Raw genomic sequence first — 27,946 nt, 5'->3', positions numbered from 1 at the left:
TAGGGATTCACAGCCACAGGAGGTAGACTTCGGGGATGCAGGCCTGTATGCTAGCACCCTCATTTGTCTCAGCTTCCTGTGCATAGCATCTCCCTGGAAGATGACAACCTTCCAGAGCAGCTGTTGACTGACATTTGAAAATCGAGAGCCAGGTGGTGGTGGCCCACGCCTTTAATCCCAGCACTTGGGAGGCAGAGGCAGGCAGATTTCTGAGTTCAAGGCCAGCCTGGTCTACAGAGTGAGTTCCAGGACAGCCAGGGCTACACAGAGAAACCCTGTCTGGAAAAACCAAAAAGAAGAAGAAGAAGAAGAAGAAGAAGAAGAAGAAGAAGAAGAAGAAGGAGGAGGAGGAGGAGGAGGAGGAGGAGGAGGAGGAGGAGGAGGAGGAGGAGAAGAAGAAGAAGAAGAAGAAGAAGAAGAAGAAGAAGAAGAAGAAGAAGAAGAAGAAGAAGAAGAAGAAGAAGAAGAAAGAAAGAAAGAAAGAAAGAAAGAAAGAAAGAAAGAAAGAAAGAAAGAAGGAAAGAAAGAAAGAAAGAAAGAAAATCCAGATTATTCTAAGGGAGAGAAGAGAAGCTTGGTCCTGGTGCCTTTTGTGGTTTGTTCTTTTGGGTTGCTGAAGTTTAGCGCACTGTAGGTGCTCAGTGCAAGCTTACTGAGCAATCATTAATAGTAAGTGGCATTTGTAGATTACCTACTGTGGGCCAGGCAGTAAGCTAAGCATTCTACTTAAGTATCTTATACACTACCCTTGGAACTAGCCTAGGAACTCAGCAGACATTAATATTTCATTTTAGAGAACAGAAACTTAAGGTTTTGGAATATTAAAATACTTCCTGATATCTGATAGAACAGGACATGGGTTGGAATCTGGCAGCTTTGACTCCAGAGAAGAAAACTAGTTTGTGCCAAGCACCTACTGTGTGCTGAGCTCTGGGCTCAAGATCACACTCAGTCCTTCAATAATCTTACCAAGGTCTAAAGCCCACTTTACAAACCAGGAAACAAGGGTCAGGCAACTTTCCTGCCCGTTTGCTCAAGGTCTGAAAACTGAAGCCAGCGCTCCTCCATCTAAATCCCCAGTCCCTTTTAAAGCCAGCTTTGAAGTCTTCGATCCAGTCGGGCTTTCCGGGCAGGAGCAGCTGCAGGAGTGGGGTGGGTCCTACCCAGACAAAGCACAGCTTCCTTTTGAGCTTCTGGGCTCTGCCTAAGGGGAGGGAACTGGAAGTGTGTGGAGCCGAGAAGGAGCCCGAGAAATCAGAGTCGGGATGGGCAGGGGCTGCAGAGACTGCGCAGCTGGGGCTCTGCTGTTCCCTAATCCCTCCCGCCTCCGCCCCTCGACATTCCCTCCCCTTTCTCCACTCTTCCTCTCTGCTCCCTTTTCTCCTTCTTTTCCTCTTCCTCCTTACTTCCTCCCCTCCTCTCCTCCCTTTGCCCTCTCCTCCTTTCATCCCTCGCTGCACTTTCTGGAATCTTCCCCACCCACCTCCATCAGGGGCTTCTTTGATGAGGTCTCCAGGCCTTTTATACAAGTCATGTCCAAAGCTGAGGAAGTTGGCATCTATGTTACCCAAATACATCTGAGAATTTTGAGATCAAGTAAGATGGATTGCTTTATGGGTCCTCAACTTCATCAGGTGGAAAAGCCAAGGCCTTGAACCTGGAGTTATTAAATCCTGGAGGGCAGAGTCTAGTCTGATATCTTGGATTTCTTTCTTTCTTACACACACACACACACACACACACACACACACACACACACAGAGGCCAACCTGGCTGTGCACTGTTCCAGCCTATTACCAAGGCTCTGAGGTGATCAGCCAAGTGGTGAGCACTTAGTGGGTGGCTCTTGGAGTCTCGGTGACGAGCCACCCAGAGTGGGAGATCCAACCCTTGAGCTGGTTGCCTGCACTTGGTTAGCTGAGGTCAGGGTCTATGGCTACCCTGCAAGAAGGCCCTGCGTTTCCTGGAGAAGACATTGAACCTGCACTGCATGTAGTTTAAAAGCAATTTGTCAGTGGTGACAATTTACAGAAATATATTCCTGTTGTAGCATCTCCCAACCGCTGGGATTTATGGCTTCATCTCCCGGCTTTGAAAGCACACTCGCATGCTCCAGCAAATGGGAAAATGTATGAACAATTTGTTGGCTCCTTTTTTTTTTTTATCAAGTTTCCCCAAATATGTAAACTCTGAGAGCGCCTTATTCTTTTTAAATGATCATTCATTTGTCTCCAGACTCTATCTTTTGGCACAATTTATTATTCTCTATTTCAAAAAACTTAAATGCGTTTTGCATATTAGCACGTAACTCTTGCTCCTGTCTCCTCAGTCGTGGAAAGGACTGGATTGCTTTTATAAAGAAAAAAATGGCTAATAAAATTGGCCTCAGCACCATTGCTCTGCAATTCTTATGAACAGTAAAGTGGTACTTACCGTCATTGATGTTAAAAGCTATTTCTAAATTATGGTGCCATTTATTATCTCTAGTGTCCAAAGTAAGTTTAAATGATGCTTATAATTCATGTTTTACCAAATTTCCTTTTCCCCCCGAGGATACCTCTGATTAACTTATGCACATTAAAGCGCTTTTTAAATTCTTCTTTTATTGCTATTATGTTCTGAAAATCTCAGCGATTCTCAAAAATGGGTAATAAACTTGAGATAAAATGCTGCAGTTTTAGATCAATGCTGACATATCACTGTGGTGATTTCTTCAGAGCTAAAGTGATAACGCCTCATATTTACGGGATATATACTAGGTTATTACTACAGTATTACCATTTTGTTCTAAGATGAAATGAGTAATTTGCCAATTTATTAAACAGTTACATTTAAGTATTGCTTAGGACATTACCACCCCAGTCTGTTTACTTAGCTTGAAGAGTCACCATTAAGATACCCTGTTTATTTAGGTGAAATTTGTAATCATCACGCCTTCCATTAACCAACTTATTTTTCTGCAAGGCTAATTGTCTGGAAATGAGTTGTTTCTTATTTACTGTGCTGCATTCTGCTTAGCTGGCTAAAAATGTCACCCCAGCAAGAAGTGCTCAGGAAATTAATAATACATACAGAGAACAGTTTTAATTAGTATAATACCAAACGTTAATAAAAGATTTATGACGCTGTAAGAAAATTCTAACAGAACAGATCTGATCAGCTTCGGGCTGGGTTTGTCCAGAGGGTTTGCAGCAGCCATGCCCTCTATGGGAGGTCAGAGTGATTCCCCAACTCTGCAGGGGTTCCTAGAAGTATGAACTAGAGGTGGGGAGCAGGGTGCTGGGCAGGGAGCACAAGCCAGGGAAAAGGCCTGGGGCCTAGAAATGGGGTGCCAATAGTGGCTGCTCTTCTGCAAAGCTGGAGGGGAACCATGCAGTCACTTTCTGGGGTACCAGTGATCTTTGCTCTGAACTAGGACCTGAACTTTGAGAAAGAAGCCAGGCTGCTGTTAGTTCAAAAGCCACAGAAACCTGGACAGCCGGACACTCGGACAAAGGCCATGTGAAGGCTTCTTGAGCTACCTGTTGTCTGCACACATACCTAGGTCCGCACATGCGCACACATGAGCACACACACACGTGTACACACACACACACACAAATCTGTTTTCACCCCAAAGCATGGAGAGTATGGTTTCCTCATCTAGCAGCAGGAGACAAAGTCTAAAGACTCACCTCCAGTCGTAAGGGTCTACAACAGGGCAGTGGAGAGGTTTTGAACCCAGTGTGTGACAGCCTCCTGAAATGTAAACCCTGCTACCTGGTTGTCTGCTGCAAGGCTTCCTCATCATTTGGCCAAGTGCAGGTGCAGATGGGGACATTGAGTCGAGCAGTTAGCTCTTCCTATTGACAGTGTTGCTTCTTCAAGTCCACACCTTTCTTGGATCTGGGAAGTACAGGGACTCTTTCCTGCCTTCATTAGATCAGTGTCTGGTCCATAGTAGGCAGTTTTAGAAGGCCTTAAGGGACCAAAAGAAAAGGGAATTAAAAAATAATAGTGAAGCATTGCAGTGTGGACAGGAAAACCACCAACCCTGGCAGCTGCTGGAACTTGGGACCAGCATAGCACACACCCCACTAGCTGAGGTTTACAGTCACCAGTTTCCAACCCCCGAGGGTCAGGTCTCAGGAGCAATGAGAATCCTTTGTACAGTAAGCTGGTTCATTTTTAACACACATAATAAAAACTGACCAAGCCACTGACTTTCCTAAAATTCTCCCCAACTCAAGACACTGCATCTCATGAGGCACTTGAGGACCAATGGCTCTTTTATCCATCTCTTGATTAAAAAGAAAAAACAAGACCAGCAAAAGTTCTCGGAAAGAAGTGTTCCAGGCTATGTGACAAAACAGTTTGGGTGATTTCTAGAAAGACAAACTCAATGTCTAAGACCAGAGCGACCCCGAGGAGGGCCTAGGAGGTTCCCCTCCACCACCCTGCTTTTCAGGAATGGAAAACCAAACTGTGGTCCATCCCTGCAATGGACTACTACTCAGCAATAAAAAGGAACATAGGACCAAAACATGATAAAGCATGAAAGGACCTTAAAATCATGTGCTATGTAAGGAAGGTGCACATAGAAGGGCACACGTGGTATGATGTCACGTGTGTGAAATGTCCTGGATGGGTAGATCCATACATGTGGATGGGAGAGTGGTATCAACAGAGAGACAAGGGGCGAATAGGGAATAGTTACCTAATGGGCAGAGTGCATTTTCTAGGTATCAAAGATTGCAAAACTTGATACTTAGTGATGACTGTGCAGTATCATAGAGGCTCAAAGGCCATGCATTAAAACTTGAGTGTTGATTTTAGTCTTCAAGGCCTGGCTGGAACTCATCACTCTCCTGCCTCAGCTTCCCAAGTGCGGGGATTAAAAGAATACACCTGACCTGATGTGACATAAGTTTCACTTCATTATACATAGATAGATAGATAGATAGATAGATAGATAGATAGATAGATAGATAGATAGATAGACAGATAGATAGATCACTTTTTAGGAATACCAGTGTCCAAAGCTACATATTCCCACCTTAGCAGTGACTGCAAGAGTGGGAAACCAGAACTGACCATTTGCCTGTCACTTTGAGGTGAGTCATCCAAAATAGCTATTAAAACACTAGGGACATGACATATAAACCAGGCAAATGGGTAGTTTAGCTACAAAACAGCTTGCATGTTACATGCCATTAAAACACGCATATGCACACACACACACACACACACACAGCCGAACAGTGGTAGCACATGCCTTTAATCCCAGCACTTGGGAGGCAGAGGCAGGCAGATTTCTGAATTCAAGGCCAGCCTGGTCTACAGAGTGAGTTCCAGGACAGCCAGGGCCACACAGAGAAACCCTGTCTTGAAAAGCCAAACTTTCTCTCTCTCTCTCTCTCTCTCTCTCTCTCTCTCTCTCTCTCTCTCTCTCTCTCTCTCTCTCTCTGGAAAACTAGGACACACAGGACAAACTCTGCGACAACAGGCAGAAAACTGATGTTTCACAGGTCACAGCTGAGGGGAGGGTGCTGGTATGGAAGCTGACTCTCACTCTTTGAACTGTGAGAAAGGGAAAAAAAAGCAATGAAGACTTTTTGAAAGCACAAGAATATTTTTTTTTCAAGACAGGGTTTCTCTGTGTAACAGTCCTGGCTATTCTGGAACTCTCTATGTCAACCAGGCTGGCTTTGAACTCACAGAGATCCTTCTGCCTCTGCCTCCTGAGCTCTGAGATTAAAAGTGTAAGTCACCATGCCCAGCTTGGAGTAAATTTTTAAAAAAGATTTGTATATTTATTTTATGTATATTGAGTACACTGCAGCTGTCTTCAGACACACCAGATCCCATTACAGATGACTGTGAGCCACCATGTGTTTGCTGGGGATTGAACTCAGGACCTCTGGAAGAGCAGTCAGTGCTCTTACCCACTGAGCCATCTCTCCAGTCCTGGAGTAACTTTTTTGAGAATTGTTTTCTGTTATTTTCTACTATACTTTATGTGTGCCTGTATCTGTGTGTGGGAATTTAAACAGGAGCACTGGTACCCTGTGTCAGATTCCCTGGGGCTGAAGCAAAAGGTGATTGTAAGTCACACTTCATGTGGAAGCTGAGAACCGAACCTGCAAGGGCAGCAGACACTCTTAGCCACTAGGCCATTTCTTTGACTGGACGGGAATATATTCTCATTAAATCACGAGTTAGGGCTGGAGAGATGGCTCAGCATTTAAGAGCACTGACTGCTCTTCCAAAGGTCCTGAGTTCAAATCCTAGCAACCACATGGTGGTGGCTCACAACCATTCGTAATGAGATCTGACACCCTCTTCAGGTACATCTGAATTCAGCTACAGTATACTTAGATATAATAATAAATAAATATTTTTTTAAAAAATCATGAGTTAAGGGCTGGAGAGATGTTCAGTGGTTAAGAGCACTGACTGCTCTTCCAGAGGTCCTGAGTTCAATTCCCAGCAACCACATGGTGGCTCACAGCCATCTGTAATGGGATCTGATGCCCTCTTCTGGTGCGTCTGAAGATAGCTACAGTGTACACACACACACACACACACACACACACACACACACACACACACACACACGCCAACAGGTAATTAGAACAAAAGAAAACATCAACTATGCTTCCACTGGATGCTGCAGCTTTCTTTGTATGATTCCTGGTTTTGTTATTGTTGCTTTTGGTGTGGGGATGAACAAAGGCTTGGGGATTGGTGGGTGCTAGGCAACTGCCACACTGCTGAGCTGCGCCCTAGCCATGCTGGATATTTTTGGATACCAAGGATTAGAGGGGTGTTTTTTTTTTTTTTTTGTTTTGTTTTGTTTGTTTCTGGTTTTTTGTTTGTTTGTCTTTTGGTTTGGTTTGTTTCACTATTTCTTTTTTTGTTTTTGTTTTTGTTTCGAGACAGGGTTTCTCTGTGTAGCCCTGGCTGTCCTGGAACTCATCTTGTAGACCAGGCTGGCCTTGAATTCAGAAATCCGCCTGCCTCTGCCTCCCAAGTTCTGGGATTAAAGGTGTGTGCCACCACCGCCCGGCCACTATTTCTTTTTTTTACTAATTTTAAAAGGAAAAAGAAACAGCTGTAGACAGAACCAGGCCTTCCTGCACTGCCCTGCTATGTCTGTTTTGTCTTTTTTGTTCTTTTGTTTAGTTGGTTGGTTTGGTGTTTTGGTTTTTGGAGACAGGGTTTCTGGGTGTAGCCCTGGCTGTCCTGGAACTTACTCTGTAGACCAGGCTAGCCTCAAACTCACAGAGGCCCTCCTGCCTCTGCCTCCCAAGTGCTGGAATTAAAGGCCCCATTCAAGAACCACCTCTGCCCAGCCCGCCCTGGAGTTTTTAAATGAACTACATTTGCTTGCACTTTTCAGAACGAAAAATAGAGACTCATGAACTGTTCATGAGTGTATGGCTGTGCCACGCAGCAAAGCTCCGGGGAAGACTCGGTTAAGCACCTGGCTGAGTGCTCAAGGAAGCACTCTGTCACTTTTTTGGTGGTTTTTTTTTTTGTTTGTTTGTTTTTTTGTTTTTGTTTTTGTTTTTTTTTTTTTTTGCTCTGAATGATTGATTGGCAGGATTTCCTGTCTTCATCTTGTCTGGCCTGAGTCTCAGAGTGGTCAGAGTTCAGGAAAGGGACCAGTTACTTGAACTGTGTTTCCAGATGGCTGACAGCAAGGTTTTCTGCAGCTTGTTCTGACACACACAACCAGCATTTTCTTTTCTTTTTTTTTTTCTTTTTCTTTTTTCTTTTTTTTTTTTTTTGGTTGGTTTTTTGAGACAGGGTTTCTCTGTGTAGCCCTGGCTTTCCTGGAACTCACTTTGTAGACCAGGCTGGCCTCGAACTCAGAAATCTGCCTGCCTCTGTCTCCCAAGTGCTGGAATTAAAGATGTGCGCCACCATGCCCAGCCCAACCAGCATTTTCATCTCGGCTGCTTCATCCCTCTTTAAATGATAGTATTCTTAGATGCTAGAGGAATAGAGTCAATGAGCCATGTGGACTTCAATGTTTGTACATTTCAAGTATATGCACTGTGCATATCTGTGAGCACACACCATGATGGCCTGGTGTCAAAATTCTTCAGGCAGAAGAGAGCCAAATTTTCTCTCTTGATTTCAATGTATTATTTTCTCTTGGATCTAAATAATTAATAAGGAGGCCCTTTGCCATAATTAAAATGGATGTTCCTACATGTCAACACCAATAGCTCTTCCAGTAATGAACACACTGAGAGATCCTTGTTAAGTATGGCTGCTCCTCAGCCTCTGTGACCACACGGCAGAGAGTGCTGAGGGACTGTGGAGGGTGACAGAAGCCTTGACTCCAGCTTGGACCAGTTGGTGAGCCAGGCTCAAAGGGGCCTTGTAACAGAAGGCAGCTTGATGACTCAGGGCCTCTGGGCTAGATCTGCCCCCTAGGGTCCTCTTCCTCCACCAGAATCTGCAGTGAAACCTCTCTGATAGAGGGTGGGGAAGAGCAGCCGCTGAAACCTTCCAGGTAGAGAGGACCAGTTATAAATAATCAAAGGCTCAGAGTCAAAACACTCTTCCCCCTTCTCCCCTGTAACCATCCAGAACAGCCCTTCTTGGGGACAGTACTTTAGCTCAGCAGTAGAGAGCTAAGCTCCAATGCGCAAGGACCTGCTTCCATCCCTAGTCCCATGGGTGAAGGGTGATGGGACCCCCATGCTCATTGCAGCTGACTTCCCAGGAAGCAACCTCATGAATGGAGACACATGATGGAGAAGATGTAGTGAATGGATATGTGGAATCCTGCTGAGCCTTGAAAGGGAAGGCAATCCTGTCACTTATGACAGCATGGGTGCACCTGAAGGGTAAAAGTGACTAAATGTGGCCCTGTGAGAGAGTTGCTGGGTGACGTCAGCTGAAACCCTGGAAGTAAAGTGGGCAGGTGGCTACCACAGCTGGGAATGGCGAATGGCTGCAATCCTGTCGGTAAGGCAGCTAGAGTGCTACATTCACAGCGGCATGGCTGCCACAGCCTTGCAATGTTTACATTTCAAAGTTGTGAAGGAGGAGATTTCAAATGTTTTCACCACAGAGGAATGGTGAGTAGCTAAAGTGACAGGCATGTACATTCGCTCATTTATCATGCATGCATGCATGCATATGTTAAAATGCCACACCATACCCTATAAATACATGCCATTATTTATCATGTACGTATATATTAAAATGTCACATCGCCCCCCACAATACTTTCGATTGGTATAATTAGTTATAAAGAAGAGGACTGGACATGTAGTGAGAGAGTGCCAGCTTAATGCCTATAAAATCTTAGGTTACAGAAGCAGGGCCCCATACAGTGGGGCTGGAGAGGTGGCTCAGCAGCTAACAGCACTTGCTGCTCTTGCAGAAGACCCAGGTTCATCCCAGCACCCACATGACAGCTCACAGCTCTCTATAACTCTAGGTTCAGGGGATCCCATTCTCTCTTCTGACCTTTGCAGGTACCGTGTATGCCCATGACACACATGCATGCATGCAGGCACATCGTGGTGGTTTGAATGAGAATGGTCCCCAGAGGCTCATGTATTAGAATGTTTGACCCCCATATGGCAGAACTGTTTGGGAAGGATTAAGAGAGGATTAAGAGTCTGTTGAGATGTGCCACTAAGGGTGAGCTTTGAGGTTTCAAAAGCCCCTGGTATTCTGAGTCTCTGCGGATCAAGATGTAAGCTCTCAGCTACTTCCCCAGTGCCATTGCCTGCCTACTGTCATGCCCCTACCATAAGGGTCTCGGACTCACCCTCTGAAACTGTCAGCTCAAAATAAGCTGTTTATTCTCAGTTGCCTTAGTCTTGGTGTCTTATTGCAGAGAGAGAAAAGTAACTAGGACAGACATAAACTAAGAATAAATAAATCCTTAAAGAGGAAAGAAAACAAACACACGTACATACTGCCTCTGCAGTGCAGAGCATCAGTAAGGCATGGGAGATAGATGTTGACCAGGAGAACAGGATATCCAGGGACAAGGCTCAAGAGAAATGATGGTCAGAGTTTACTGACCAACAATGCTGGTGCCCTGGAATGGAAAGTGAGACAGGAGGGTGGAGGGGACAGAAACTGGGTGCAAGGGTCATGTCAGCAGTGTGTAAGGGCACACTCAACAAGATTCCTGAGTCTAGGGGTCAGAGGCCCTTTTGTGTGCAATAGTGGTCACTGATGGATTTTAAGCCTGGAGCATGGAGAGGTGTGAAATTTTCTAGGCAAGAGCCAGGTGTGGAATCCTAGCACTCGGGGAAACAGAGACAGGTGGTCTCTATGAGTTCAAGGCCAGCCTAGTCTACATAGTGAGTTCTAGGACAGCTAGAGTTACATAGTGAAATCCTGTCCCAGAAAGAAGAAAGAGCCGGGTGTGGTGGCGAACGCCTTTAGTCCCAGCACAGAGGCAGGCGGATTTCTGAGTTGGAGGCCAGCCTGGTCTACAAAGTGAGTTCCAGGACAGCCAGGGCTACACAGAGAAACCCTGTCTCAAAAAAAAAAAAAAAAAAAAAAAAAAGAAAGAAAGAAAGAAAGAAAGAAAGAAAGAAAGAAAGAAAAGAAAATAAGAAAGAAAGGAAAAAAGAAAGAGCTCTTATTCTTGCTTCCTGCTTGCTTCTCTTTTGCCCTCTTGGGCTCTTCCCTTCCCCCTCTCTCCATGTGCTCATGAGACCATGACCGGCTTCTACTTCTCTACTCTCTCCCTCTCTCTGTCTTTCTCTGCCTCTACTATCCTTGTAACTCCCCTCCCCATTCCCTGAATAAACTCTATCCTATACAAAAAAAAAAAAAAAAAAAAAAAAAGGAAGGAAAGAAGGGGGAGAGAGAGAGAGAGATTATTTCTCTAGGCAAGTCTCTGATGTGGCCACAGGACCTAGGCTCTATACCAAGGGTTCCCAACAGGTTCCAGAAGCTTCTAAAGAAAGTAGACCCTGGCCTGAATGAAAGGAGTAGCAGGTCTGAGGGACAGACAAGACAGCTGAAACAGTGCTCTGCAGGGCCCAGACCCTCTGACACTCAAGTCACCCCTAGTTGGGAGGCAGAGGTGAGACTGAAGTCCAGTGCTGCCACCTGGTAATGCTGTGACATTGAGCTGGTCAATGTCCACTGTGGAGTGTAGCCTTTGCTTCTGTAATATGGCAACACTTGAATTCCATGTTCCTGGCAGCATTTCCTCGGGGCAGTTTGTAGTGCTGATAAATATGACCTGAAAGCATAATCCAATATCCCCACATGTAGCTGTAGAGCATGCCTGGGCCCTGAGGATGGGGAGCTAACCCCAGAAGCCCTCTTGAAGAAGGCTTTGAATGAGGAAGAGAGCCAGGAACTCCAGTCTGGGTACACTTCCTAGCAGACTCCTGTTAACATTGGAAAAACAGAACAGGAAATGTAGTGGTGTGTCCTGGAATGGCCGGAAGTCCTGGAAGACCCACAGCTCGCCTGCCCACGGTCCTCTCTGTACACCTCCCTTCAACACCCTCTCTCAGATATCTTGGCCTTGAACTTGACACCTGGTTCCAGAGGAGGCCAGAGATGATTGCAGGGGATGAACCTGTGGCTGGGAAGGAGAGCCATTCTTGGAAGAAGGTCGCCCACCCTGCAGTGCTGTGTGTATCTAGCTCCTGAGAACAAACAGGCCTCTTGCTGCAGCCAACTTGTTCTTAAGTGTTTTGTAAACAGACATCCTGGGATCCTAAATATTTGTTTTATTTAATTCTTTTCACGTATTCAATGTTCTGTGATGGATTTGGTTTTTTTTGTTTTTGTTTTTTTGTTTTTTTTTTGTTTTGTTTTGTTTTGTTTTTGTTTTTGTTTTGTTTTGTTTTGTTTTGTTTTTTTTTTTTTTGGTTTTTCGAGACAGAGTTTCTCTGTATAGCCCTGGCTGTCCTGGCATTCATTTTGTAGACCAGGCTGGCCTGGAACTCAGAAATCCACCTGCCTCTGCCTCCCAAGTGCTGGGATTAAAGGCATGCGCCACCACTGCCTGGGGTTTTTGGTTTTTTTTTTTTTTTTTAATGTTATGTGTTTAGGTGTTTTGCCAGCATGTACATCTGCACCTCATGCATGCAATACCCTCAAAGTCCAGGAGGGGTGATTGGAACCCCCCAGGAATGGAGTTACAGATGTTTGTCAGCTACCATGTAGGTGCTGAGAATCAAACTTGTGCCCTCTAGAAGAGCGACCAATGCTATTAACTCCTAAGCCTCGCTAGCCTTCTAGCAACATTGAAGGTTTTTGTTTGTTTGTTTGTTTGTTTGTTTGTTTTTGAGGCAGGTTTTCTCTGTGTAGCCCTGGCTGCACACTCCAGGCTGTGGAGCTCACTCTGTAGACCAGGCTGGCCTCAAACTCAAGAGATTCACCTGCCTCTGCTTCCTGGAGTGCTGGGACTAAGGGTATGAGCCACCAATGCCTGACTGAATCATTGTTTCTGTTTTTGTTGTTGTTGCTGTTGTTTAAATCATCTATGGGTCAGGAAAGATGGCTTGGCAGTTAAGAGCACCTGCAGAGGCCAGCATTAGTTCCCAGCACCCACATCAGGTTGTTTACAACCACCTGCAATTCTAGAATTGGGTCCCTCCAGGGGACCCAATGCTCTGTCTTGCCTCCTTGGGCAACAGGCACGGGTGCTTATCCCCACATATAGACACACTAGCAAACAATTGAATATAAATAGCAGCTTTTTTAAATTACATTTAATTCTAGTATCTAAAAGTTTCTTTGAGGAAAAGCCCAAAAGTGTCTTAACTCTCACAAAAGGGCTGGTGGGAGGCGGGTAGGAGTGGGAGACAGGACAGGCTTTAGGTTCTGACTACAAAGGCCTTTCCTATTAGTGGTACTGTGGTAGAGCTGGAGATCTAGATGCCAAGGCTTGCTGTGCCCGGCTTTTGGTTTTGTAAGAGTCTCAATATATAGTCTATAACTTATGATTATTGTCCAGTCTCCAATCTCCTGGGTGCTGGGATTACAGATGTATACCACTGTGCCTGGCAGAAAAAAAAAAAAAAAAAAAAGAGGGCTTTGAGTTTTGAGTCCTCAGGAGGCTACGAATGTTTTGCCTCAAAAGAGAAACTATAATTATGGGGGAAATCCCAGGGGCTGTACCTCCAAAGTTGTGTGTAATATATGGCCTATTTGCAAAATATTGCAAAAGAAATCTGGCAGATTGCTGGATGCCCAAGCCCGGGGGCTACACCACCAACACCACACACATACACACATACACACATACACACATACACACATACACACATACACACATACACACATACACACATACACACATACACACATACACACATACAAGCTGGGTCTCAGTAAGGCTCCTCTTTCCTCCAAAATGCACATTGTGAAGTACTGAGAGGGTTAAAACCTAATCCACTCGTTCTGAGAGGCAATTAGGACTAGATAAGGCCAGGCAGGGAGACTCATTAATGCATGCTGTCCTTTTAGAAGGGAGAACAAAAGTCAGAAAGTGTACTCTGGTGCTGTCTTTTGCCCTATGATGTCCTGACCCTGCCAGCAAAAAGGCCAATATCAGCTTTGGTCCCTCACCTTGGACCAGACCTGTGAGCCTCTTGAAACTGTCAAAGTAACTCTGCAGTTCAGGTCGGTGGATGTGGAGTCCTCCCTGGGCCTGCATGGTGCGCAGATGACTCCTGTGTGGGTCACACTGGGCAACCGTGAGAGCCCACTCAGCTGTCAAAGCAACCCAAGCCAGGAGATGCTTGCATGCAAAGACGTGGGACACAGCTGAGGGTCTGAGCTGAGGGTGTTGTCTGGAGGGATGGTTCCAATCCTTTCAGACACTGTTGTGTGAGTGCAGGATCCGGGACAGCAATCCCCTCTCTCCCAGCCTCACCCCACTTCAATCCTGGATCCAGACTTCTTGCCCGCCCCTCCCAGGTCCGCTCAGGTTCCCCCCTCCCACTCCCACTGCAATCCAGACAGTTTTTCAGGTCCCCTCACTTCTCTCTAATCTACCCTTGGCCAACCCCACTTCCTTTGCCCAAACTATGCGCGCGCGCAGGGAGCTCCAGAGTTTATGGGCGGGTGCTTCTCTCCCTCTACCAAGCTGGGCGGAGAGCTGGAGGATTAAACCCTGGTTCCTTGCCCCGCTGACAGGCTGTTCCAACTTCTCGAAGCCCGCGGGAGGTTCGCGACCCCTCCGGAAGGTGCTTGCACGGGTGTCTGACTCCCACTTAGCCTGCAGCGCAGGCCTAACACAGTGCTTGCACCCAGAGTCCTTTGATCCATCAAGCTGGGCTTAGCCACATGGAACTAAGCGCTCGCCATAGCAAGTTCCTGTGGCCCACTAAAAATGTCTGTGTGCACAAGCTCCGTTGTACTGAGCTGCCCAAATAGCACATCTGTTCCCCATGTTGTGAAGCGACAAGCTGTGAGTAAGAACGTCTTGACAGTCCTTTCCTCGTGTTCCTCTCCTGACGGAAGTCTCAGACTTGTCATTTTTAATGATTCCCTGGCATTCCCTTGCTGTTCCGCCCCGTGTGCAAGGCCAGCTCCTTGGCTGCCCCCAGTGCTCAGAGACCTGCTACTGTCTTGAAATTCCTAACGGAGCAAGGGATTCCACATTTTCATATTGCAGTGGGTTCTGCCTGGTACCAAATCCAGAGGGCCACGGCTTTAAGCTTTATAGATGGAGCAGTGACAACAATCAAGAAAGAGATAAATAAAGATAAAAACAACAATAACAAAAGATTATATTCTGCCTTGGCAAGAGGGACCAAAACAGAAACCCTAGGATACTGTTGACAGGACAGATAATTGTTCCGCCTTCTGTAGTACAATCTGACAATGTCTTTCCTAATTGAAAATATTTGCTATCTCTAAATGATTTCACACTCCGTTTTTTAGTAAATGGATGCACTTCTCTGTTTACTCAGAGAAGTATGTACAAGGTAACTAACTCCTTACAGCATCACTGTAAAAAGCAATTGATTGTAAATGGCCTAAATGAATCTCAGTAGGGACTCATTTAATAACACAGATTACCTATGCCATGAAATCCTTTGTTAACCATTTAAGAAAGTGTCTGAACTGATCTATAGATCTGGAGACAAAGGGGGAAGCCAGATACAGAATGGCACATTTACATATCAATGTAGAAGGGCCTTGTGCATAGACCAACTCTGGAAGCCTGGAGGAAGAGCTGGTGTCCTGACTTTTCTAGGAAGGACGGTTGGAAATATGAAAGGTCACCAGATTTTGTGGTAGTTATCCCTTTTTGTTTTGAGCCTAGCTTTTAATGGCTGAGCCATCTCTCTAGTCTGGTAGCTACCCTTAAAAAAAAAAAGTCATGGGCAGGGTGTCGTGATGTACACCTTTAATCCCAGAAGATGGGAGACAGAGGTAAGTGACTCTGTGAGTTCAAGGCCAGCCTAGCCCACAGAGTAAGTTTCAGAGCTTTGTAACCATGTAGAGAGATCCTATCTTATATATGTGTGTGTGTGTATACATACATACATACATACATACATACATACATACATGAGGGTATGCCTCTCTGTGCGCACATATGTGAGGATAACCAAGAGTTACAAGTGCTTTTAAACCACCTGGTCTGAGCTCTGGGAACTGAACTGTCCCCTGCAAGAGTAGCAAGCACTCTCAACCAACTGAGCCATCTTTCCAGCCCAGTAGCCACTCTTTTTTCCAATGGTTTTACTTTCCAGAGTTTTAGTTAGTTAAAACCACCCATAGTTCAAAAATATTAAATGGAAGGACTGCAGAGATGGCTCAGTGGTTAAGATCACCCTGACCGCTCTTCCAGAGGTCCTGAGTTCAATTCCCAGCACCTACATGGCAGCTCACAACTGACTGTAACTCCAGTTCCATGGGATCTGATACCCTTGCAAAGAAAACACATGCAGGCAAAGCCACCAATGTACATAAAAAATATATTAAATGGAAAGTTCTAAAAAGAAACATTTCATAACTTTTAACTGTGCACCTTTCTAAGTACGCTATCCCAGTGCCTCCCATTGAAAACATAATCTTTTCTTGCAGCGTATCCACGATGCGTACTTGACAGCCACCTTGGTTATCGAATATGAATAAACCTGTTTGATTTAGAGATGGCGTCAAAGTTCAGGGATCCTGATACCATGGAGGCTCTGTACATGAATCACAGAGGGACAGGGTACTCTGTGAGGATGTCGCTGATCTAGGAAAATAACTTAAGTTTGAGGGTTCATTTCCACCTAGGGTTTGGGAGTTCACTGCGAGAGCTCAGATCTGAAGTATGTATCCCCATGCAAGGGAACCTTCTGCACCTAAACCCCTCCTGTGTATTCAGACTCCCTGTTATTTTCCTGTGCATGTTTTTAATCAACGCCAAACATTTAATACTTAAACAGGAAAGCCGTGCAAGCAGACTACCAGGAAACCAAGCCCGCTGAGCCACCCTGCCGTGAGCTCTGGCTTCAGTGTGAAGTGACAAGGTCTTAGGAATCCCTTGAGTCTTGATGACAAGTTATCATTTCCCTCTGGGGTTGCCATAAAGTCACAAGTTGAATTCGGAGAAAAAGAAAAACCTTGAAAGGAACCCATGCATTCTCTATGTTTTGAAAGCAAGAGCATAAAATGACTGTCCCCTCTCCTCCTGCCAGCAGCCAGGAAGCCCCAGGACAAATCTAAGCATAATTACTGATTAGCCACGTCTACTGTATGATGTAGGATTTTTTCTGTTTCCCAGACTTGGTTTTTTATTTCTATTGCATACTCTTTGTTCTGGCTTCCCTATTTTTATTTTGTATTAAATTTATTTTATTATGCATGGGCCAAAGTCATATTTATGATTTTTGATGAACTTTTTTTTTCCTCCCTGACATTTTCTTCTCTCCACCCTACACCCCCACCCCATCCTCTTTCAGTCATCAAGACCAGGTGGCACCCTTGCCTCAGGGAAGGGATGTCACTGTAGAAGGATGGGGAAAATCTCGTGCATTTCAAAGCCCAAGCCCCAGGGATAAGGGGCCAGAAGAGTGGATTTGAAAGAGGTTCAATAGGCTTCAGAACCTTTTCAGGCTGGAGAAGGCAAAGCCCACGGAACACAGCAGATCCCGAACCGAAATGGCTTTACAGTTAGCCCATGCACCTGAGAGCAGCTCTTCTAGCTCCCTATACATACCATGACTCCCATAAGTCAAGGAAGAGGGCCAGGGATTGCTGCTCTGAGCCTTGCAACTGATAATGAGGACCACCCGGCAGCATCCTTCATCTAGGTGCAAGGCCTAGAGATGATGGTCATCACCCAGATGCTAGTCAGCTTAGACAGTGGACAGAGAACTGGTGTCTGACAGGACCCAGAATTTAGATGGACTCTAAGAATCCATAGCTAGATAGAGGTGAACAAGTTACTACGTAAATCAGAGCAACAGAGTTGCTTTGTAGAGAAATACAGGTTTCATAGCCCCAGTTTTCTAGAGTTGCTACAGCAAAACTCTCAGAATGTAGAATTAGATCAAACAAAGAGCTTTATCCTGAAAGGGATCATTTCTGGAACTTTCTGCAAAAAGATGCCCCAGTTCATACTGTCCCTTTGAGAACCCCTTCCAGTGGGCACTCTGCTGAGGACAGAGTCTCTATGCTTGAGACACAGCTATGAGTAATGCTCTCTGTATCAACCAGCAGGATCCGGTCCTGCACAGGGTGAGGTCTGGAAGCTTCTCTCAGGCTGGTGAAGAAAAGCAACACTAGGAGACAGCTCTTCCAACCGCCTGGCTGCTACCATCCTTTTATGTCGTCTTTCTAGCCTGGAAGCTTCTGCAAGCTGGGCTCCCGAGCTTTCTGTCAGTGAAGGAGAGTGCTTTTCTCATCTGCCCCTGGTTGTCTCACCCGTCTGACCGTTTCTTTACCTGTCTTTCAAATGAGCATAAGAATAATTTCTTCGTGGGGGACTGATGCTGAACAGATGTTCGCAAAGCCCCCTCAGGATCGCCATGACAGGTCCCTCAGTAGGAATGATATCGTGGTTATGTAATAATTTCTCCTTCTAGTTTTGATTAAAAAATGATACATGCGCATCTATGTGCACAAATGTGTCAGCACTAATGGGGACATGCGCAGTGGAACCGGTTGCATACATATGGAGTAGAAGGACTGTGTCCCCAAAGCAATATCTCAGAAAAATCACATTACAGAAAATGATCGGGAGAAATCGTCATTTTAAAAAGTCGAGATGTTTGCAATCTATGGATACCAAAACACTCCTGGTGACAGAGACCTGTGGCCAGGACAATCAGAGGCCGCTGAGCTTCATGGAGCCTTCGAGCATAGCCATGCGGTAGTCTCTACTGCCCTCTGCTGTAATTCGGGAAACAAACGCTTCTTTGGGGAGCGGTAAACCTTGATGCGGGGAAATCACTCTCTTCTCTCACAAGTTTCTACCTGGCTTGTTTCACTTACCATAATATCCTCCCCTACAGCACAGTGGGGCTACTAAAGCTTACAACTTATACATTTTATCGAGAAGAAGAGGGGGTGTTAGATGGCTCCCTGTACAAAGAAGGGGCAGGACTGCCAAGAGACCACCATTGTGCATTCTAGCGGGCATTGGACTATTTGCCGATTTGTATGATTGTCTATGTGAAGTTACTACATGGTCAACTTTTTGAAATGTCTCCACGTGGACTTGACCTTACTACTACTTTCAGTTAAGTGGGTCTGCGACTGTTTTCCTTGTCATCACAAGGATGGAACCGAGCAGGGAATGGATCAGATTGAATAGGTTGGGATCTTCTGGCAACATTTAAGAAGGGAATCAGGGTCACTTTGTATAATCCCACGCTGTTGTGTTCTAGGGCTTAATTTTAAGACTTCTCCCCTCCCCTCCCCTCCCCTCCACTCCACTCCCCTCCCCTCCCCTCCACTCCCCTCCCCTCCCCTCTCCTCTCCTCTCCTCTCCTCTCCTCTCCTCTCCTCACATCAGGCCGTAGAGTGCTTGCATTTGGTCCTACATGGAACATTCTTAGCTGCCTTTGTCCCTCTGCCTGTGACTTTCTGTCTCACCTGGGTATGGTTCAAAGATGGAGTGCTCATTTAGTCTGTAAGTGAAAAGGATATTTGCCCATTAATTTCAACTCCAGCATGCCAGGCCCCACATAAGGCACAGTTAATATAATCTCACTTCAGATGATACTCGGAGGAACAGGAAGACAATTTGTGAGGGGAAAGGAATAAGAGGCAGCACACATTTACCAGGAATGTTAATATTTACTCCTGCACGCCTGGTATCTGGGAGATGGCATAGTCACTAAGTGGGGATTACATCTTCAATTAAGTACTGGTGGCTGGGGACCCGGTGATGTTTCACAGAGGGAAACTGCCGAAATCATACTTTAAGGAGAATAATTTTTTTAAAAGCTACAAAAAAATTGAAAGAGAAACCCTAGGGAAAAAATAGAGGGAACATTTCTGTTTAGGGAATCTTAATATTTTGGCTGAACACATTATGTAAAATTAAATACTATTTTAAACCAAGGAGATATGATATCTAATTAAGTTTTTGCGGTTGATGAGCTTAGAGAGGATCGTGAATGTTCCATCCATTGAAGTGCAAGAAGTAGAAAAATTAAATAACACTGTTCTATAGTGACTCCAGCCAGACAGCCAGGCCGACTTCCGTGTTCTGCCTACAGCCTGCCCCTCCTTCCAGCTCACTGAAGACAAGGACAATGAGTAGCAGAATGTGCAGAGTGAGCTCCTGAGATCTCAGGACAATCCAAGGAGTGGCTAGCTAGGTTGTCAGCCTCATTTCCGAGCTGTGACTATAGACTTCAGAGGCCACGGGACTGTCAACCCAGGTCATGCCAGAGGCAGCATATAAGAAGAACAAAACAGCAGGCTCTCAAGTAGTCAGCTGCGCCTGCCTAGAATGTTGTTTGCAGGAAGGCACGATGGGAAACCAAGGCTTCTTTTTGTGATGAATTGGTTACCAGACAGTGCTAAGGTTAAAGGCTATTTGGAGATGTAGACCTTTAATGCAAGGTATACAAACACCAGAGGTAGACTTAAAAGAGATACTGGCTTTTTAAAAATTACTTTTGAGATGTTGTCTTTTAAGATGAATGTGTGCTCAGTCACTTTATACAATAACTTTTAAAGAGCAGGAATCAAGGCTGCGTGGTGGTGGTGTGCCCTGTTAATCCCTGCACCCGGGAGGCAGGGCCAGGTAGATCGCTGTGAGTTTAAGGCCAGCCTGGTTTACAGAGCTGACCCACGGCTGTTCCACAGGGAACCTCTGCCTTGAAAAAACAAAACAAAAAAGTAGAAACCCAGAAACTACTCTGTGGGGCTGGTAAAATGGCTTGGAGGTTGAGAACTTTTACCGCTCTCGCATAGGAAGGACTTGTGTTCAGTTCCCAGCACCCATATGGTGGCTCACAACCATGCAGAACGCAAATTCCAGGGAATCCAACTCCCTCTTCTAATCTTCTTGGGCACCAGACGTGTGTGTGTGTGTGTGTGTGTGTGTGTGTGTGTGTGTGTGACATAAATACAAATGGGCAAAATGCTTACACATAAAACAAATAAATCTAAATAAAACAAAAAATGATTAAGAAACTCTCATGGGCCGGGCGTGGTGGTGCACGCCTTTAATCCCAGCACTTGGGAGGCAGAGGCAGGCAGATTTCTGAGTTTGAGGCCAGCCTGGTCTACAAAGTGAGCTCCAGGACAGCCAGGGCTATGCAGAGAAACCCTGTCTCGAAAAACCAAAAAAAAAAAAAAAAAAAAAAAAAAAAAAAAAAAAAAAAAACCTCTCATGGATTAGCTTGTTCTGATAGGATTAGCTTGTTCTCTTACATATAATAAATAAATAAATTAATTAATTAATAAAAAAAAGAAGGCTGAGGCAGGGAATCACTTGAACCCAGCAGCTCAAGATCAGCCTGTGGGCTGGCATGGTGGCACACACCTTTAATCCCAGCACTTGGGAGGCAGAAGCAGGTGTATTGTATATCATTGAGTTCCAGGCCATCCAGGACTGTAGGTTCTGTTTCAAAACAAAACAAGAAGAAAAAGACCAGAAAGGAAGGAAGAGAAGGTGCGGGGAGGAAAGGGAGGGAGGAAGGGAAGAGCGCAGTTTACTACATCATTTTCACCTTGGGTCATAAACTGAGGCAGTGAAACTGCCTACAGGCCACAGGATGAGACAATCCTCCATGGCCAACAGTAAATATTTTAATGACATTTCATTGACTTTTCCTTTTAAATCAACTGTACAGGAAGCATAACAAAAGAACTCACTCACCACTTTAAAGTTAACTTGGGGGCAATTAAGACCACTGGCTGCTTTTGCAGAGAACCTGGGCTTGAACCCCAGCATCAACATGGTAGCTCACAGTCACCTGTAACTCCAGTTCCAAAGGGGACTGAGCCCCTCTTCTGACCTCCACAGGCACCAGTCACATACATGGTGCAATGTAAACATGTAGATAAAATACCCAGGCATAGAAAATGAAAATAGTTCTTTTTTTTTTTTTTAAATTAGCTTCAGTATTGTGTGTTTGCTCCCTAGCTCCTAACATAAAAAAGCAGGGCCACATTTAATATTTGAGGGAAAGGAGAAAAAGAATTCTTTTTTTTTTCATATAAAAAATTTAATTTTTATCTTTAAACTATAGACTATACATGATTTGCAAAGGAGACTGTACCAAACAATGATCAAAGACGAATCATCCGTTCTATGCCTTTTCTTTTGTCTGGTCACTCAGAAATATAATGTTATCAGCTATGATTGTTGTTGCTTGCCGCCTCATATTGTTTTTATCCATGTTCTCGCCATAGTCCACTTTCCCTTCTACAAATATACGAGCCCCCTTTTTCACATACTGATATGCCACATCTCTGAGGCCTGGTCGAAACACTGATTGATATTCTGTGCCACGTCGTCTTCTGACTGACGTCACCCATTTGGTATACTTCACTATCCCCTGATTGCCACATCTCATTTGTTGCTAGAGAAAATATTGTGACTGGGTTTTTTCCTTCCACCTGTCTCATGACAGGGTCCTGACCTACTTGTCCAAGTAACTGAACACGATTCAGAGATCGTTCAAGAACCAAACTGCTGGCTACTTCAGACTCATGTCTTACAAACTGACGAAATACCTGTAACACAGGTCTTCGAAACATGGCTTCTGTTTTTCTTACAACCTAATCTTTAGGCTGAGAAAAAGAATTCTTAAGGCATAATTCAAGTGGACTTAAAAGAAATGTAGTCAGAGGGTTTTCTGAAATTAGGATATTCAAATTATATCATGACAAGAGGAAGTTGTTTGAGTAATTCCAAGTTACGGAAGCTTCTCTTCTGTGTCTTTTTTGTTCCAAAAAAAATTTTTTTTTGTTTTGTTTTTCAAGATAGGGTTTCTCTGTATAGCCCAAAATTGCTGTGAGTGAGAAGGGTGTACACAGAGATGGCTGGTCCAGGCACGTGTCTCTGACAGGCGTGGGCACTCTCAAGCAGGATGCTAGAAATGCCCCTCATTTAACAAATTTCACCATTAAAAGTCATAATAGGTCGAAAAGCCATTCTTGAAAGAACTCACAAAGTAATTTGACCCGCATAATTGCCTTGTTAAATTCATCTGATATCATGAGACAGTTGGTGAAATACGCATAGTGCATTATATTAAAGAGAAAAATACCCTTCAATTGGTATCTGACGTGCACTTTGCAAATGTAGCTATTAGTTGCCTATAAAACTCCTAGACATGATTTGATTTGATTTGATTACCGTTAGATCATTTTACTTTGTAACGTATAGGGAGGAGGGGGAGGGATGTTGCAGGTCTGACCCTGCTTACTAGGAAATATTTAAGGAAGGATGTTTTATTTATTAGCATAAAGAGACACTGTGGGTTACTGGGTGATTAAAATGACGATTCAGCTGCCACACTTGTCAAAAATACAGCTGTAATTCAATAGCAAGGCGACAGTAAGTCTCTGAGTTGATCTATGCTTCAGTGGACTGGTTCTGAAAGCAGACATTGCCTTCTCAGAGTGACCTCCACAGATCCCGATAATTGCACATTATCAAAAAAAAAAAAAAAAAACCAAAAAAACAAACAGCAACAGCAGTAAACCTACAGAGCGATTCTCAATTATGAATTTGCTTTCTATCTGTGGGAGGCCCAGTATTTTATCTTCCTATTTCCAACATTCCAAATCAATAACCAAGAATGATATTTAATGTCTCTAATCTTTGTGGGCAACACAATATGATTTTTTTATTTTGGAAAACAGAGAGCAGAGTCAGTGGATGTGGTACATGAGAAGAAGGACAGATGGAGGGGTCCAGTGACCCCACGCCCATCCCGGGGCCCTGACAGGAGCCTCACGGTTAAGCAAAGGAAGAACCAGGCAAGGGGGGCTGCGAGATCAAGCAGCCCACGGAGGAGGGGAAAAGTTGAGTGGAGGGGCTGGGGATTGGGCGTCTGAGACCACACAGGACCACACTTGTCTCACTTGCCTTGTTTCAAAAACCAAAACAGAACAAAAAAATTAAGACAGCAAATTAAGAAGAAAATTCAATAAACACAGGAGTACCAGCACTTACAGAGTCGCTAAGTGCTGTGTTCGGTAAATACCCTGTCCCATTTAATACAGAAAGCTCAAAAGTGAAAAAGGAAAAGAAAATTGCTTTTTAAAACATCAAATTGAGCATGATTATTATTTTGTGCTCCTGTTCTTTTGTTTTGTGCCAATTAAGTCCCACAAGTAACCTGTGTTCTTTGAACCACTTCTAGCAGGGTGGGACATGAAATTGGCTGGTTTCACTTGTTAGTAAAATAATTTAGTGCAATCTCACTGCCTCTATTTTATCAGCCAGGCAGTGGAGGTACACACCTATAACCCCAGCACTCCGGAGGCAGAGGCAGGTGGATCTGAGTTTGAGGCCAGCCTGGTCTACAAAGTGAGATCCAGGACAGCCAGGACCACACAGAGAAACCCTGTCTCGGAAAAAACAAAACAAAAACAAAAACAAAAAACCTTACTTTTTAGAAGACAATATCTGATGGTAATTTCACCTTGCTTGCACGTAGATATGACAAACCAACTCTATAAAACAGCTTGTTGCATGCTCCTTTTCATAACGGGTTTATGGCCATGAGCCACAAAGTAAATAATCAATTTGTTCTTTATTCTTCCACACTGTGTTCTTTGCCATTCAGGATGAAGTTAGTGATACTTCAAGGTAAAACATTATAGGTTCTGATTTACTTTAATTCCACTTCAGGATACGCTACAGACTCATCTCCATTACTTTAATGCAGTAACTGGTTCTGCTGGTCAATAAACCTTTACGGGCAAAGGAGCGGGTTAGCCCTACAGCGCCCTCTGCTGTAATTGCTGGACTTTACCGCTCTTTCTGACGATGGAGAGGAGAGGAACTCATCTTTTTGACAAAGGGTGGGTCATTCCAGATGCAGATCAGGATGCAGAACCGGAACGCTGACAGTGGGCCCAAATCCAAGCCAACTTGGAGGTTCCCTGACTGAGTCCCAGGACTTTCTATCCTCCCTTCCAGCTGCCTGCTTCCACCACGTATTGGGCCTTTTACATTTAAGGCTTCCAGACCTGACTCTTGCATTTCATCATGCCCAGCCCAGTCATGACTTATCTCCCTATTGTCTAGTCGCCTTGAGGGGATCATCATCTTCATTCAATTGTTCAGCCCACACTTAGGAGCTGTGATTTCTTTCTCTCCTGTGACATTGAGAAGACAATTCTCAGCCGGGCGGTGGTGGCACACTTCTTTAATCCCAGCACTTAGGAGGCAGAGGCAGGTGGATTTCTGAGTTCAAGGCCAGCCTGGTCTACAAAGTGAGTTCCAGGACAGCCAGGGCTACACAGAGAAACCCTGTCTCGAAAAACCAAACAAAACAAGAGAGAGAGAGAGAGAGAGAGAGAGAGAGAGAGAGAGAATTCCCCAATAGATACAAAGGACTAAAGAAGAAGCAGGAAGAGAAAACACAGAATGTATTTACTACAGAAAGTGAGATGTGCTGATGAAAAAGAGAGAATGTGGATAGCCCTGAACTAGGACCAGTTTGTACTATCCCAGACCCCCTTTGGGGGGTGAGATAGATTTGGGTTGTTTTTTGTTTTTTTGACACCCTTCAGCCTCTGGGGGTGGGGGGAAGAACAGAGGACCCTGTTGTGAATTCCTCAGACACACTCACCTCCTCCCCTACTTTCTGACATGGATGCTGCTTATGGCTCACCTTAAAGAAGGATTGCTCTCCGTCCAACAATCTAGTTCATGATGTGACCCATGGCTTCAGAAAGGACATCTGTGTCATAACCTGAGGGGTCACACCCGTACCAGTATCACTCACTCACCAGTGGCAAATTTTCCCATTCTTGGAGGCCATAATCTTCATTCATTAAACATGCTAATCAAAAATGGCATACACAAACAGTTTTCTTTTTTTTTCTTTCTTTTTTTTTTTAAGATTTATTTATTGATTATATGTAAGTACACTGTAGCTGTCTTCAGATACACCAGAAGAGGGAGTCAGATCTTGTTACGGATGGTTGTGAGCCATCATGTGGTTGCTGGGATTTGAACTCAGGACCTTTGGAAGAGCAGTCGGGTGCTCTTACCTGCTGAGCCATCTCACCAGCCCCACAAACAGTTTTCTAAATTATCTTGGCTACATCAGTGAAAACAGACATCCTGACTTAAAATATAAGTGATACACATTTTGGACAACACATGTACAATTCAAAAACTGAACAGGCTGGGGGTGTGTGGCTCAGGATAAAGACCTTCTGCATTCCGTGGGCACTGTATGCTTAGGTGGTGTACAGATATACCTGCAAGCAAAACACGCAGGCATACAAAAGAAATATGATTTATTTCATTTTAAAATTATATGTATATGTGTGTATACATGAGTCCTCTGTGTGTGTGTGTGATATTTTGGCAAAGGATGTGGCTGCTTTTTGCCTTGTTCCTAAAAATCTGTCTGAGGCTAAATGAAAGCACTTGGGAGGCAGAGGCAGGTTGATTTCTGAGAGTTCAAGGCCACCCTGGTCTACAAAGCAAGTTTCAGGACAGCCAGGGCTGGCTGGTCCACAGAGGAAACCCTGAACCAGGATAAAAGAAAGGGATTATGGGATATGTCCCTGTGCCTAAGGAAAGCCGCTGAGGTCAGGCATGTGTCACCTGTGTCTCTGCATGGAGGCCTAAGAAAGCTATTTCTTGGGCTGGTGAGATGGCTCAGCGGGTAAGAGCTGCTCTTCCAAAGGTCCTGAGTTCAAATCCCAGAAACCATATGGTGGCTCACAACCATCTATAACAAGATCTGGTGGCCTCTTCTGGTGTGTCTAAAGACAGCTACAGTGTACTTACACATAATAAATAAATAAATCTTTAAAAAAAAAGACTTATTTTAAAAAAAAAAAAAGAAAGAAAGTCATTTCATGAACTGTGAAGATGAAGCTCGGGTTATACTGGAAACTGCAAGATGTTGGAGATGCCAAAGTGGTGAGAGCTGCAGCCAGGAGTAGGACCTGCCCGAGAGAGAGAGAGAGAGAGAGAGAGAGAGAGAGAGAGGAAGAGAGAGAGAGAGAGAGAGAGAGAGAGAGAGAGAGAGAGAGAGAGAGAGAGAAAGTGGCAGTCAACAAAGCTGAAAGGATTTGGAGACCTGAAGAGTGTTTTTACATCAGACATGGAGATGCTGAGTTTGGCGTTTGCCCTGCTGGGTTTTGGTCTTGCTTTAGTCCAGTATTTCCTCTCTGCGCTCCTTTTTCTCCTTTTGGAATAAAAAATGTGTATCCTGTGCCATTTATGTTGGCAGTCTGTGGGTCTGCTTTTTAAAATTTTATAGGGCTTACAGTTGAGATTGTTACAAGTCTCAAAACTTTGAACTCTGGATTTTTAAAGTGTTGTGACTGTGATAGACTATGGGGACTTCTGAAGTTGGACTAAATGCATTTGTGCATTATGATATGGCTATCAGCCTATGGGGGGCCAGGGAGTAGAATGTAGTGGTTTGACTCCTCTAATTTAATACTTAGTTATCAGGAAGTGACACTATCTGAATGGATTAGAAGAGTTAGGAGCTGTGCCCTTGTAAGAAGAAGTGCATCACCGAGGTTTCAAAACCTATATCAGACCTGGTTTCTCATTTTCTTGGTCTGTAGATCAGTGTCTAGCTCTCAGCTACTGCTCTAGCACCATGAGTGACATGTCCCACCATACTCCAGGCCACCGTGTTGATGAACTAAACCTCTGAATCTGTAAGCAAGTCCTCATACTTTCTTTTATTAGAGTAGTCTTGGATCTCTTCACAGCAATAGAATAGTGTATACATGAGTGCACATGTGTGTATGCATGTGCATGTTTGTGTAGGCATCTATACATGTCTGTGTTCATGTGTGTGTTGTAGATGGTTGGGTTGGGACAGGACTACGAGGATAGGACCCAGGGACCACATAAGACAAACAGACTAGAGCCTCCTACTCTGCCTCTGGAATGCTGGGATTAAAGGTGAAGCTGAGTAGCCTTTGAATTCCTGCACCTCTGGCCTCCATCCCCATTCCACCCCCCACTCCAGTAAATGCTGGATTACAGGTGTACACCACTATGCCAGCATCAGGAGGAACTTCCACAGTTTTCTACAATGGCTCTTCTAATTTACATGCCCCAAAACAGTATACAAATTTCCATTCCAGGACTGAACAACAAGCACTGGCTACATTTTGTCTTTGTGGATGTCCCAGAATATTTGTGTGTGTGTGTGTGTGTGTGTGTGTGTGTGTGTGTGTGTGTGTGTGTAAAATGAGGTTTGTGAGTTATTTCTCCACTGATGCTGTGCAGATGTTTTTAGTGTGAGCAGTCCTGTTTGTTTATCTTCTTTGTTGAACTATAACCTCAGTTCCAGTCTCTCTCTCTCTCTCTCTCTCA

At 44.6% G+C, this 27,946-nt stretch overlaps 1 pseudogene; it reads right to left on the bottom strand.

Moving 5' to 3' along the window:
• Positions 1 to 21,607: 21,607 nt before the first annotated feature.
• Gm12115 lies at positions 21,608 to 22,193 on the bottom strand (annotated as a pseudogene).
• Positions 22,194 to 27,946: the final 5,753 nt, after the last annotated feature.

Source organism: Mus musculus, chromosome 11 (genome assembly GCF_000001635.26).
Source record: "Mus musculus strain C57BL/6J chromosome 11, GRCm38.p6 C57BL/6J".
Lineage (NCBI taxonomy): Eukaryota > Metazoa > Chordata > Mammalia > Rodentia > Muridae > Mus > Mus musculus.
Note: the sequence above shows the minus strand (reverse complement) of the source record. Positions and strands in the feature narration are given on the sequence as shown.